Source organism: Nothoprocta perdicaria, unplaced genomic scaffold, assembly GCF_003342845.1.
Source record: "Nothoprocta perdicaria isolate Ctin4 unplaced genomic scaffold, notPer1 scaffold_54, whole genome shotgun sequence".
Taxonomy (NCBI): Eukaryota; Metazoa; Chordata; class Aves; order Tinamiformes; family Tinamidae; genus Nothoprocta; species Nothoprocta perdicaria.
In genome coordinates this window covers 142,658-156,052 of record NW_020455799.1, presented here as the reverse complement: position 1 = coordinate 156,052, position 13,395 = coordinate 142,658, and positions in this window count along the sequence as shown.

Sequence of the window (13,395 nt, the reverse complement as noted above, 5' to 3'; positions counted from 1 at the left end):
GAAGTTGCAACTGGTGTCACTTCTTCAGAAAAAAAAAAAAAAAAAAAAAAAAAAAAAAAAAGTGCAGCTCAGACACCCATTTTCCAGCCTTTAATGACTGGAGGGGGAAGTCATGGTGCTGGGTAGAGGATGATTTCTGGCTTTTTTCTTCAGCAAACGAACAGCTGGACTTAGCAAGCCTGGAGCGGAAGGCGAGACATCCCTCCCGCTCCTCCCCCTCTCCCCTCTCTTCCTCGACCAGAAGCCCGGTCCTGGTTCGGAAACACTTCTTTAAAATGTGCTAATTTTCCCAAGGCGAGGCATGGGACTGGGCGCTTGCTTCCCTTCCCCCTGCCTGCGGGCCCGCAGGCCTCAAGTGACCGCACACTGCCCGAGCTTAGCGCGCGCGGCATGACTCAGAGCTTTTTTTTAAGAACAAGTCTCCAATAGACGTTTTCCTTGCTGATACCACTGGGACTAGAAGGTCTTTTTTTTCCCACCAACCTCCAAAACATGCTGATACACTGCAGTTTCTGGGTGTTTTATTTTTTTTCCCCTCTATATTCTGTTATTATTGTTGTTATTATTATTATTATTAAAACAGCACCAAGTCCCACAGCAGCAAAGGATGGGATCTCTCCTGCTCTTTTCTTCCTTCCTCACCAGCTAACAGAAAAATAGGTTATTTATCCATTAAAAGAAAATAAAACAATGGACACAAGGGTTCGTCACCCACCTCACCCCAACCAAGAGCGATGCTGAGCAGGGTGTCTGCTGGTGCTGGATGTGGCCACGATGGTGGAGCTGCTCCCGCAACTAAGCAAGATGTGAGGAAGATGCATGTCCAGGACCATCATTGGGAGCTACGCCAGACACCATTTTCACTACTCTTACCCCAAAAGTATGCAGAGGAATTTGGGGGGGACAAATGTGGGATGGGTTTTTGGGGGGCTTCAGCAAAGTGCTGAACGTCTCACTGAACCCACAAGCCCCATGCAGAGGTGGTGTGTGCTTTCTCGTGTGAATCCCTGTGGTTTCGAGTGGACAGGTTTGGGGTCACGGTTCCCACACGGCACCAAGGGGATCACTTGGCCCAACGTTATTATTCAACACTGAATTATTTCAATTGACAGCGGTGCTATTTACAGTGTCTTAGTCAGCATCTACCACTTCACTTCCCAGTCTGAGGAGACCTGGATTTTCCCACACTCCCCCTTAAATGGAAACATATTGTTCATCTTCATTTCATTTATTTATTTGGTACAAAAAAAAAAAAAAAAGATACTGCTATAACTTTGAAGTACTCTCCCTGCAATGCTTGATTCCTTTCTGGAGCAATGGGTTTTCCTAAAAGCCTCTCTCAGCAAGATCCTTATCAAACTCGTTGTGGCAGGAGACAATGAACATTTCACAGCGTGAAGAGGAGAAAAAAACAAAGGTCGATGAGGAGACAAATGCTCTCCAGAAGAGATAGCCAGGGTGCAGCTGAGTGTTCCCAGCCGCACAGGCACAGATGATTTTCTGTCCAAACTGCAGTCTGTGGAGGTACTGTCAGTTGAGGTGCTCCAGGACTTACTGCGGGGCTGATGGTGCTGCCAAGGGGAGCAATGCAGACACCAGGACCTGTTCGCCGAGCAAGTAGTGACTTGTGGACCCAGTTGGACCCACAAAGCAAACCCTGACTTGTCCAAATATTGTCTGCCTCACATCTTTCACTTGAAATGGATGGCAATGGGATTGGGGAGGGATACAGAGAGGTACGTGGTTGCGCTCGGATGTCCACCAYGGTGAGGACAAGGGCTGGGGCCACCCTGATGTGGCCTTGGTGTGATCCCACCACACTGCAGAAGGCCGAGGCGCTGTGTCCACACGGGGGGCTCGGTGCTATTTTTATGCAGGGCAATCAGCGCTCTAGTCGGAGCAGCTCTATGCATGCGGGTGGCAACTCTGCACGAGGAAAACTGTTGGCTGGTGTCTGCCGTGACTGACTTTTTTTGATCCTTTTTTCTTTTTCCTTTCAGTCTAATTGTATTTCTAATTATTTGATGTGTTGCTCCAAGCCAAGGATATGCAATCAGTCAATGTTTGCAGGCCGAAATAGAAATAAACAATAGGTTAATATAAATAAAAGAGTGCTCTGGTTTATTGCCCAGTGATAATGAGYGTGTTGTTGAGTGGATGCTTGCCTGGAGGCTTTGAAGACTGCTGTAGTTATTTATTTTTCTAAAGATGAGTAACTTTGTTCTATTTGCTTGGTTTCTTGGGGGTTTGCACGGACAAGAGGTAAAGTGCAGTAAAGGTGGGTCTGGCTCCGAGCTCGGAGGGAGCCTGGAGGGAAAATGTGTTTTTGGACTCTGATCTCATCCAAAAAAATGTACCGCATTTCAATACCCTTAGATAGCTTACACATTGGAAATGCCAAGTAACCGGAAACTTTTGCTCCAAAGTCAACTCTGCTTTCATTAATAATTATTTTAAGACGGCATTCGCAGAACAAAACAGTACTATATGGAGCAAAAATAGATCTGTGGGGAATTGAAGGCTGAGAAAAAGCTCATTCCACCATCTCCACTCTCACAGCTAATTCTCAAAAATGAGTGTCTTGAGATGCAAGCGAGGTGTTCAGTCTGGGTCATAGCGAGGGGCAGGCGAGGGGAAGAAAAGAGCACTGCCCTCCAAATGAGAGCAGCAAGAAGAACCTGGCTGGGGACTGAAGCCCCGTGTGGGCCGTGCTAGATGCAGCATCTGCACGAGCTCCAGTCCCTGGGGCTTCCAGACGTGGAGCAAAGACCCCAGCAGTACCTGGACACAGGGAGTGTTTGTCTTTGCAGTGTCTTTGGGTGGCAGAGATTCGATTTCAGCCCTGGTTTACAGAGGAGAAGGCTCAGCCACGGACTCTGAAGATGCACGTTCTCCTGACAAATGTGGACCCTGGCTTGTTCTTTTGGATCCATCCCGGTATCCTTTRGCTTGCTTTCCCATCGTGAAGATGCCGCCTGTGCCTGTAATCTGCTTTTACAAGTCATGAAGATCATTATAAATATTATGAGATTTATCACTTCTGTATGTAATACGCCGATACTGGCAGCGATTTTTGAAAGCAAAACAGCAACAAGAAGCATATGTTCTGAGAGGCAAGTTAGTGAGATTTTTTTTCTGCCAAGGACAATAATTTTTTCTCCTTTTTTTTTTTTTTTTTTCAAAATAAACATCATGCTGGAATGTGCTGCAGCAAATGGCTTGGGCTCTATTATATTTCATGCAGCTTTCTAAACAATTTTCAACCCTGCTGGCACAGTGTCAAACAGAAGGCAACCAACAATAGCAAAATCCCATTAAAGCTGAGAAGGTTCCTTCCTGAGGTGAACACGGCCAGAAATAGTAATCTTGGCTCTCTTTTCAATTTGGCATTGGGGACTAATAATGCATGTTCTACTAATGGAAATTATCTAATTTCATCCAAGTGCAGCTCCAGAGAGAGCTGGGCTGACGCACAAACAGTCAATATAACAACATTCTTCTTGAAGAGCTGAACAATAGAGCTTTGGTGGGACTGTGATTAACAACGTCAAACTAAGAACAAACAGAAGGTGTAAAAATAGGCATCTGAGGAGTTGACACAACGGACTATTTTTCATCTGTAAGGCCGGAGGAGAATAGCTTGTTAAATTCTATGCTTGGAGCACTTCATCAGATGTTGTGTGGAAGGACAAAAAAAAAAAAAAAATAGCCATTTCCCATCTGGGTCTGAATGTACTGAGGAACTGCACATGCCTTATTAATATAAATCATGCTAGGAGTCTAATTCCCATTAGCATTAAAGAACCATTTTTCAACAAATTGCTTTTGCACCAGAAGTGCCTAATGGGAAATAATGATGTTTGCTTCATTTGAGGAGAATAGTGAAATACAGTGTAAAGTCCGAGAAGATGGAGAGCCATTTCTGCTCCGGAATGCTATGGGTTTGGGGGCTAGCACCGGATACCCCTTCCCCGACACGTCCAGCCACAGACTCAGAATTTGTGTGGGGATGGGGCTGCCTGGGTGAGCAGTGGGGCTGGGGCAAACAGGGGCTACGTTGAATCTGGGCAGAGCCCAGAGGCAAAGCGGCTTTGCTGCCCGCCCCGCAGACCCCTGCGGCTACCCAGGCTACACGAGGGAAAGCGTCCAGCTCCCCATCGCCCTCCCCTCCTTCTTCCTCCTCAGCGCTGTCGAAAATTTGGAGAGCACAAAGATGGCTTGGAGCCACCTCCCACTGCCGGAGGCTGCCGCACGGTCTAACCTCACCCTGGAATTCTTTGTAGGCAACCTAAAAATATCASTCCCCCAAAACAAGCGTCAGCCCCCATGATTATTTATCACTTTTCAGGAGCATGTCATTGGCTACGCTTTCCTTCAACACGTGGGTCACTTTGAGCTGGACCCAAAACGCGCCTGGCACATTAAAACCAGAGCATTTGAGGCACACCAAACCTCTGTGGAGCTCATTAGCTTGGGTGCTCTGCCTGGCTTTCCCAGAGCCTTGGCTCCTGGCCTGGCGGCTCGTGCAGGGCTTTGGTGTTGGCTCTGTGAGGAACTTGATGTGCCCAACGACGAGCGTTGAGCAGAAGCTCATCCCTGTGTTTGTACAGGCACATGCTGACCTACGGATCTTGGTGTGATCCCTGGCTCCGCAGTGATGGAGTAGTTCTCATTTTCCTGGTCTGAGCTCTGCTCTGGTTTCTAATGAAGGGAAATTCTGGCCTTGCAATGTTAGGCAAAATTTCAACCTATGGTTAAGCAGGTATGTTTATTTTTAATTTTCACAAAATCTCAAGTAGCCATTTACCCGTTGCTATTTTTGGAGACTAACTAAGGGGTGAGATTTGTGTTTTTGTAAAATTCCTAAATGTTCATTCGGCGTTTGAGATTTTGCCTGTGACACTATTAATTCACCTCTGAATGTGGCCAGTGGCATCCAGTGACAGTCCCACTCTAACTGCATTCCTCCTGTCGGTCACGCTCTTTCTCCCTGTTCTGCTAAGGTTCTGCCTAAATGGTCTCATTCTTCTCTCCCTTCCTTTAAACAACAATAAAAATGATGAAGCCTATGGAAATTGCTAATCATGAAAGAAAGGCACAACAGAAGTAATGCAACAATACACAAAATACTCATCCTTTCTTTTTCTTAATTCTGCTTTGCACAGCATCCTCCAAGGTCACGTTGTAGAACAGAGACCGGTGTTGCTCTCAGTCTCAGCTGTCACACCCAATTCCTCCTAAATTCTCCTAGAAAGCAGCCCCTTTCCCAGCAGAGGTGTTAAGTTCTCAAATGCCACGAAGTCTCCGCTGAGCAAATGCATCCCAAACCTCTCCAGCCAGCCCAGTTTCCACAGATGCATGAGGGTGACAAAAGGCAGATTCTGGCCTGCCCTCAAGACAATTTCTGCTGCTAAGGGCATAAAGACCCTACAGCAGTTCCTCCAAACCCATCAGAATATTTAGCAGGAGCAAATGTGTTTCCCTCCAGGAGGATCTCAGAAACCATGSGGCCATTTTGTCTGAAAGATCCTCCCACCACCAACTTCTACCTGCAGCAGATTCCCAGGAAGAAACATTCTTTAACCGCAAGTGACAGTGTCACAAAGAATAAACATAGCGTCTTCAAATGGAAATGCCTCTTTCCTGATGGGCAATGAAAGCTCCAGCCTCAGTCAACAGGAGACTGGGCTAGCATCCAGGATTGCCCCGTGTGGAACCAACCAGTGGAAAAAATTCGAAGAATTGCTCCTTGGGTGAGGAAATATGGGGAATCACAGATTGTAAAGGAGAAGAGCCTTGTGTCTGAATTCATCCSCAGTGATCCCAGAGCCTGTGCACTGAGGCTGGATTTGCCCTGTGAGGCTTATTACTACTGCAGATTTCCTTGTCAGTGTGCACCAGAGGGAGCTACCCGGTTAGTGCTGGGAAAAGATCAGAGCAATGAGACGATCTTCAATGTCTTCATTCATTGGAAAGCCAGACCGAGTAGACTGAGTGGGCGCGTGTTGATATTCATATTACCGCTCAGCCTAGGCTCAAAATAAAATGGATTGCTTAGCTGGGAAAAAGAGAATTTCTTGGCTTGGAAAAGGATTTTATACATCTGGGGTCAAGGGTAAACATTTGGGTTAGACATGGTGACAAATGGAAGGAAAATATGGTCAGCCTTTCCTTTTTCTCTCTCTTTCACAGCTCCACGACGTAGGGACGCCTCAGTAAGCTAGCTGAGAAATGAGAGACCAAAATAAGAAAACAGAGGGAGAGGGCAGCCACCGAAAATAATAAACCTTTGGAATTCACTGCTACAGAACAGATAATCAAATTCTCATGATAAAAATTTGTAGAGGAAATGAAAGCAAAGTAATATTATGACAGCGTTTTGGCTAAGATAAGGGTAACCAGATCTCAGGCACTGAGATATGAAACGACGTGTTAGAGGTATCAGGAGGAAACGATTTTCCCCGTGCACCGCGTTGCTCCACCGCCTGCGCGCATTATGTTTGTGTTTCCATGTGCCTCGGGCACGGTGGAGCGGCTGTTTCTGCAGGCAGGATCCCAGGCCGAGGAGAGCGCGACGCCTGCGCTCCCACGTCCACGGCGCGCGACGGAGCCCTGCAGGGCACTGCGGCCGCGCGAGGCCRTCCCGCCGCTTCATCGGCTCTCGATCCAGCTCCGGTGAGGGAAGGGACTCCGGAGGGTGTTGCGTACACGCTCTATAATCCTGTGTGCTTATTTACGGCACCRTAAAACCTCTGTGATTGGCAGTTCCCTTAGGCGTCCACCAGCAAGCATCTCCCACGGACAAAGCGGGTTGAACTTGGATTTTTAAAGGCCATGTCTAGGGTTCTAAATACATGGATAACAAAGAAAGAACCAGTTTTAAATATCCCGAGACTGATGTGTGCCTACTGTGCAAATTCACTCGCAACATGAAAGGAGAGGGAGAAGAAAAACGAAATAGGACAATCTGTTTTTAAGCCAGATGAGTTTTGCAGGGTAATTTTCTCCTAGAAACTCAGAAACTTGACTTCCTGCATGGGCTGACTTTGCTTTTTATATACCTGCATCCTGATAGCTTTATTTCTAGCTATTTTCCGCACACGTTTTGACTGCTGTTGGCGAAGAGGAGGAAACTACTTCTTACTGAAAGCTTTATTATACAGTTATTAGTATTTCCTTCTTAGATCCTGCATGGCTTTTCTGCGCGGTGAGTTTAATGTGCTGTTGCCGGAGGGGCCAGGGGCCTAATGTGCAGCCTCTGCTTGGCTCTGCTGAAACGGATGAGGTTGCCCTGACAGAAGCCTAGTGATGATGACCAGCAATGGGAATACACATCCCAAGCTCTCTCTCCATCTCTGCTTGCACCTTACTGTGTTACCTACGCTGACAAACACGGGGCTTGTTTTTGACAGCAAGTTCGCTCCGGTTGAGGAACTGCCCCTTTGGGTCTTGGCTTAAGACTGGTGCAATTACATTCTCCTGTCAGCCTTAAGGAATAGCAGCGAGTGATCCCTCTGCCTCGCAAACCGCCTTCGCTCTGTGCAGTGATGCTCTCTTCAGCCACCACGCGCTGCTCAAGCTCAGCCTGGCACACGTGGAAATGCTCCTCTGGTCAGCAGTTACACACAAGAGCAGCAGGTCAGGGCTCATGTGAATCACAGCACCTTAAAGCACGTATGGGGAGTTAATTGCAGACCAGCTCCCCGCAGATCTCCCAGGTTGTGTGGCCTGGGAATCACCCCTGGGCTGCTCRTGCTTCCCTCTTCAGGCAGATTATGGCCCAACTGCAGAGTAAAGGTGGAGCAGCCCACAAAATCAGTCATGCTGATGGGAACTTAAGTAAACCCAGGCTCCTTCCATGAGAGAAAGGCCCATTTTTAGACTGCAGGAAGCAGTTGCCAAGAGGAGCACTTAAATGAGGTTGTGAACAGAAGAGAGCCTAGAGCTGCTCACAGACAGGTTTGCAACGGTCTTGCCCCCGCCTTTCTCCAAAGCATTTTTCCCCTGGCCCTCACACTGGCTAAATTAGTTAGTTTAATACTGATAAATAGGCTAGTTGTGATTAAAAAGATTAGACTGGGGAGCTGCAACAGTGTAAAACTCTTTTCAGCAGGGCTGACAGCTAAAACTTCTCTATGGATGGAACAGGAGATGAGGACGGAGGGTGGTACTTTGGCACTGCAACTTAGAGCAGCTTGAAACTGTTCTGGAATTGCAGGCCCACAGCTCCTGGCTCCTAACACAGCATCTGAATCCTAAAACTGGGACTTGCAAGAGCCAGCACATTGCATGAGGATCAGCCTGAGCTAAGCCAGAGGAAACCTCAAGGAAGGGACTGTCCTGACCCTGCTYCTCCGCAGAACGTCAGGTTCCTTCCCTGGGCCACGGAGAGACACTCTTTCCAACTGTGGTTCATTATCTTGACCCTTTTCTAAGATTTATACGCCCACAGCTTTGCAAGCAAAAAAAGTGAAGAAAAGTTCACTCCATCTCTGCAAACATGGGGAGATGTGGACCCATATCCCACATGTCTGAGCTAGTCTCTTGGGCAAGCAAAGGGAATCAGTGTATTCACATCCTTCCCCTCTCAGCAGAGTCCTGAGAGACTTTGCGGCAGTTTGARATGGCTGCAGGACTTTTTTCTCTGGAAACCAGTCGGCTTCATGTAACCAACACCCTTCACCAGACCAGCTGCTGAAAGGGAGAGGCAGAGACTGCAAACACCCAAGTGTGAGCCTAGCTCACCAGTCTAGTGGCTGATGTGTCACTGCTGGAGCCTCAGGATTCAGGTTGTGTTCCACTGAATGTTTGCTCTCAAATATGGACCTACTTGGAAGGGCAGCTCTTGGGACCATTTGCATTCAGACRAAAACAACGTGCTGCAGAAGAACACCAGGATGGAGGCTAGGATGCAGATGTGCCCGTTTTCTCTTGTCACAGAGGGCAGCACCTTGCAGGCAACTCTCAGGATTGACCATCAGGCCACAAAACTGAAATGCAAATGAATGGCTGTGTCCTGTGTTTTAGTTGTCCAGTTGCTAGGGCAGACTAGCATGAGTTGTCCTCCAGAGCTAAAGAGTAGATGACTAGAATAATGGCATTCAGAGCCTTTTTTTTTTAAATTAATATTGTATAATTAATTATTTTAAAGACATATCTATATTTTAATTTAATTTAAGACTAATTTTAGCATGTCCTGTGGACTGAACTCCCACTAAGCATTCCTGTGCACCCCAAAGCCTCTTCGTGATACAAGTCCACAGCTGGTGGGTGATAATGATCCTGATCTCAGCTCTAACACTTACATCAACGTGCCCAAGCAGACTGAAATCCTCTCCTGCCCATGGAAACCCAGATGCCGCCTGCTTTCAAGCAAAAGTCATAACCAGCACAGTCGTTGCTCCTTGGCCCAGGTACCAAGGCAAGCAAAGCCCTGCTCAAGGGCAGAGCAGCATGGAGCCCTTGGCGAGCACAGCTGCCCACTTYGCTTGTGGCTGTGGGCAGCTGCTGCCTGTCACGCGTTTCCAGCAACAAGTTGTTGCTCGGCTGGGGGAAGCACCCSCAGTGCCGCGGCGCGTTCCTGTGGGCCGCCTCTGGCTGCAGGTCCCAGGGACGCTGCCTGCGGTGACGCTCGGCAGCCCCAAGGCAGCACTTGGAGCCTCTCGGGGCAAAAGCGCGTAGTGCTGGCAAGTGAAGTAGATAGACCTCAGGTAGTGTCCGCGGCAGGCTGCTGCTGCGGGCCCTTGCAGGCGCTTAAAGCGGGAGGTTAAATACGCCCCTCGCGGCATCCGCGCAGCACCCGCGCAGCGCCCTGCCCCATGCAGCACCCGCGCAGCACCCGCGCAGCGCCCTGGCCCGCGCAGCGCCCTGCCCCATGCAGCACCCGCGCAGCACCCGCGCAGCGCGCTGCCCCTCACAGCGCCCTGCCCCACGCAGCGCCCTGCCCCGCGCAGCCCCCGCGCAGCGCCCTGCCCCGCKCAGCGCCCTGCCCCGCGCAGCGCCCTGCCCCTCACAGCGCGCTGCCCCTCACAGCGCCCTGCCCCGCGCAGCGCCATGCCCCGCGCAGCACCCGCGCAGCACCCGCGCAGCGCCCTGCCCCGCGCAGCGCCCTGCCCCTCACAGCGCGCTGCCCCTCACAGCGCCCTGCCCCGCGCAGCGCCATGCCCCGCGCAGCACCCGCGCAGCACCCGCGCAGCGCCCTGCCCCGCGCAGCGCCGCGGCTGCTCGCCAGGTGGCGCCAGAGAAGCGGCTTTGGACCGGGCCGGGCCGGGCCGGGCCGAGCGGCGCTGCCGTCCTGCGGGCCCGAGGCAGCGCTGAGAGGCGCGTGGGACGGGGGCAACGGCAGCACCAGCGGGGCCGGTAGCAGGGCCCAACAGCTGCCCGTAAGCGGTGTCTCCCGGCGGGGTTACTTATATAAAAGACGTATACATTTTTATACGGCGCAAGCACATACACGAGCATGCAGCCAGAGCAGCCCCCCCAGCCCAGTTCTGCTTATACGGCGAGGACAGCCGCGGCCCCAAAGCCTCTCAGGGGCTCGTCAGGATCCTCTTTTCCGCTTCCCTCCAGATCTCCCTTCCCGCCGGATCCCCCGTCCCGCTGGGGCTCCCGCAGTCTTGTGCACGGTCCTTCCCTGGATGCGCCCGGCCCGCTGCCGGCAGCGCCTTAAGGCTAGACTTTTATTATTATTATTATTATTATTGTTATTCCCTTCCCTGTTAAGAACTCGAATAATCTTTTCCACCTCCTTTGTCGGCCTCAGAGGGGAAAAAAAAGTCCCTCGAGACTCCATTCCAAAAAAAAAAAAAAAAAAAAAAAGCATCGCTGCTGCCTGCATAGTTCATTCGCCTTCTTCTCGAGTCCCTCGGAAAGCGAGATTAAAGGGGAAAGTCGCAGCTGTATATTTATGTTTTCATTGCTAGAAGGGAATTGATTTCCTTGCATTTATTTTTGTAGTTGCAATACACAAGGGCGGATTTGCGTCACCCAAGCAACTTGCTGGTCGAGATAAAGTTGCACAAATATTGAAAAGGGAAGTGCTCGCGCTCATTATGAAGTTTTTCTCCGGAAGAAATAAGGATTTCTGCTGTATCCTAAAATACTAAAGCCGCTTCTATTTTGGGACAAATCTAGCAGGCACATCCGCTCATTTAGTCCGAGTTGGAACCTCTCAAAAAAACAGGAGATGACCTGGACTGCAGCGAGCCCCGGGTTTCCTGCAGCCTCCTCGCTCTTTGCGCGGAGAGGAGAGGAGGGGCTCGCATGTAGCTGCGCCCCGAGGGCGAGGAGGCCACTAAAGACGTGGGGTGTCCCCACGGAGGCCTGGCCCGGGAGGCAGGGCCCGCTCCGCGGCTCGCGGCGGCCCCGGCCCTCGGGCCAGGAGGCGGCCCTGGCCCCTCCAGGCAGGTGCCCTGTGTCACCGCGGGTTTCGCTGCGCGGAGGATGCGGGGGGGATGCRCGGGGGCCACCGTCGAGGCCCAGGAGGCACCTGCTGCTGCGCGGGGCTCGGGATTTTCCAGCTTCCCAGCCCGGGGCCCAGCCCGGGGGTCAAGTGCTTCAGCTGCAACGTGTTTAATGTTTCCTTTTCGGGTTATTTTCGTCCGTCCTGGTCGAAAGCGCCGACCTCGTGCTTGTCTTGAGTGTCGGCCCGTGGGGAGGACCGAAAACTGGGAGTCCCGGGCGGGATGGGGGGTGTCGCGAGGTGCGGGGAGGCCGCGAGGGCTGCCAGGCCTCCCCCCCCCGCCCCCAGCCCCGGTCCGCGCTCCCCGGGTAGGGAAAGGGCCGCCCGGGTGCCCGGGAGGGGCGGCGAGTCTCACTGGGAGCTGCCCGACCCCAGGCGTGCGGGGTGCGGAGGGAAGCGACGCTCTCAAGAGGGGAGAGGTTTAAAAAAAAAAAAAAAAAAAAGAAAGAAAAGAAAAAATGAGAAAAAAAAAGACAGAGAGCCAGAGAAGGAAAAATAAAAAATAAAAGAGAGAGAGAGAGAAAAAATCATCTCCCTTTCTCCTCCCTCATTTCTTGGCGTGCGGTCCCGGGGCGATATAGTAGTAACATCAACAGCAAAAACAATACTACGAATAATGTTCACTTGCGCAGGTCGAATGCAAAGGCTATAAAACACTTCGTTGCACTTTGGCAAACCTGTCTGCTGTCCGGCTCTGCCCGGCCGCAGAAGCCCGAGCTAAAGCGGAGTCGTTTGATCCGATCCGAAATCAACAGAGTCGCTGTCAGGTCATCGGCTTGGGAGAGGGGAACCGAGCGGGAACGCAGGGAGAAAATACTTTCCTCTGTCGAAATAGTTAATGCAAATCTAATCAAGCGTTTCTTTCACTGTGTTCTTTCACACATCCTCGCAAGGATCGCTTCTATTTTTTCGGTTTCGCCTCAATAATAAAAACCAAACCGAAGTCGTGCCTAGGTTYTCCTTCTGAACGAGCTTCACATATACACGTGCATATGCTGTCATTTGCCGAAGAAATACATTCACTCTCGATTACAGGTGGTTTCAATATTCCTGTATAAGCTACGTCTTCATATCTTACGAAAGAAAAATAGTTTGGCCTTCCGGCAGTTACTCGAAAACGCTCAGAATTTTGGAAGCTATTAGGGGGAAAAAAAAAAAAAAAAAAGGCAAACCTGAGTTCCTCTGACAGAGGAGCCTACTTGCTCACGGTGAAGGGCAGCAAAAGTGTTACGTGCCCTATATGTTAAATCTATAGTTGTTTTTTAAAATTTGTTTTCCAGAGTCAAGTCTCGGAAAAYGTGAATGTTGGAGGGACAAAAGCACAAAAGAAGCTGTAGCGAATTTGTCCGTAAAATATTCCAGGGAATGCAGTTTATGAGCGGATTCTAAAGTGTGTTTGATTCGCTTTTCTACGGTTTATTTTATTACAAAACAGTGTTTAAGATGAATTTTCCGTGCAAACTGATGCAGATCCTCTGCYGAAGAATGTAACAAAAATCTATAAAATCTATAAAATGGCATTTTCTCCAGGATGCAATTAATTAGCCATTTCTAAAGCAACATTCAACGTTCAAGGGCCCAGCGGAGCTCCGAGCTCACATAAACAGATACACTGCGTGCACCGCTCTGTAGTGATTTTGCCATAGCGCGGCCACGGCTGAGTTATCTGGGAAGGAACCGTGTTCTTGGGGGGGGAGGGAAGGCGGGGATGTTCATTCTGAAGCTATTTCGCGGCTCCCATCGGGACGGGTCGCGGCTCCCATCGGGAAGGCTTTTCCTGGACGCTTCGCCCGAGCAGCGGCAACCGAGAGGGCGCGGCGGTGCCGGCGCGACCTTTCTTTTTATTTTATGTATTTATTGGGGTGCTTGCACGTCTGCGCTGCGGAGGGGCGGGCGCGCAGCCCTGCGCACTTGCCCCGCACGCGGGCGCGGAG